Below are 1,768 nucleotides of genomic sequence, written 5' to 3' on the forward strand. Positions count from 1 at the left end.
TTGGCGCGTTATCTCGCGATTACTAATTTTATGAAAGTTATTATGAAATAGATTATTAACTTATATATCTGCTAATCGATATCAACGTGGATATAATTAAACGAGATAGCGATAGTAAAATTCCGGAGGGTTCGATAGATCGATCGTTATCTGGAAATCAGCAGCCATCGGCATGGACGTATCTGTATATAATATACGTATACGCGCATGTACACGTATAATATATATATATATATATATATATGTATATATCATTTGAAAATCGCATAACGATCCGAATGGACGATAAAAGGGATTTTACGAGCGCGCTAATATTCAACCGTTTAACGTCCGCTCGTAAAATTTGCCGTTCTGCCTGTCGCGCGTAAAAACAATAACAATCTCGTTATTTGTTCAACCGGCATGGCGGGGCGTCGAAGTTCGTCGCTGGGATTTCGCGGGTATATCCGACGCCGACGTTGAAAAAAATTCCACGGAAAACTTTGTCGACGAGATATTGCCAATAAAAGCAATTTCCCGGTGTTCGCTGCGAAACGCGCTACTTTGTTGTTATAACGACACTTATTAAAGCTCCGGCATCTTAGTAGCGTTATCTTAATAATTTTTCCGCCGCTTCCCTTTGATGTACGTGATACTCGTTAATATCGATTTATCGCTCTAAATTGATTTACTCGTAGAATCCTGCACGTTGTCGAAAATGATCGTGAATCGCGCGAATCGCTCCGAATGGTCCATTAGACGAAGCTGCGTCTTTAGAGATTTAGAGATGCAATTGCGACTTTGTACATTATAACGGATCTTTGAAAAATAATTGTCATCTCGCAAAACAGGTGCGACATGTTTGCAAGTAACAAACATCGTCATGTTTTGCGTCTCGCGAATATACATCATAGATTTCTCAGAGTTGTGTGATGAAAAGTCATACATATTGTATGTTTAAATTAATATTTATTATTAAATTAAAATACCGAATTTAATATTTTTAGCAAAAATAAAGAGACATTTTATTTCACTGAGAGAAAGGAATAGACAGAAAAATCATGAGTTAAATATATTAAGAAATAAAAATGTAGCAATTAGTTATAAAAAAACATAAAACATGTGTACGAATAATCTCAGAAAAAAAATTTCATACGCTTAAATATTCAAGATAATCTAAATGATGATAGATCTATAAAATCGGCAAAGTTTTCACCGCGAGGGTTCGTTATTATGGATCAGATGAGAAAAGTAGCAGTTTAAGTACGCTTTCGAAATATGTGTCGACGCTCGTGGCACCCGGTAGCTGACCGGAATGGCTTATAAATGGGAGGCTCTCCCCTCCTCTCGTCGTGGGGGGAGCGAAAAAGTTTTATCAGACATCGAACACCGGTAGTTGGTAGGAACGCCCGAATAGTTTGGCTTAGTTTCCGTTTTCTCGTCGAGGAGCGCCCGGTACGGGAATTATATCAAGCAAAAGTATCAAGAAATACGTTCCCGAAGCTTATTGCTGTTGTTTTCAACTGAAATAATGGCCTGCGCCGGGTACCGCGTCTATTGGCCCTTATACCGGGTGTGTGTGCTTTACCGCAGAACGACGCCGAGACTACGAGTGAGATGTTAGAAAGCGCGAAATTTCGACTTGGCGAAAGTCCAGCGAAGTTGTATCATATCGCGTCTAGAGGGGGACGAAGGGGGAGGGGATCGTTCTCGAAATAATTACTGCGGGGAAGGAACGACATCGTTACTTGATTAGGAAGTTTGGCGCGCCGCGTTTTCGAAGCAGAGC

The sequence above is a fragment of the Formica exsecta genome, unplaced genomic scaffold (genome assembly GCF_003651465.1).
Source record: "Formica exsecta isolate Colony F162 unplaced genomic scaffold, ASM365146v1 scaffold4, whole genome shotgun sequence".
Taxonomy (NCBI): Eukaryota; Metazoa; Arthropoda; class Insecta; order Hymenoptera; family Formicidae; genus Formica; species Formica exsecta.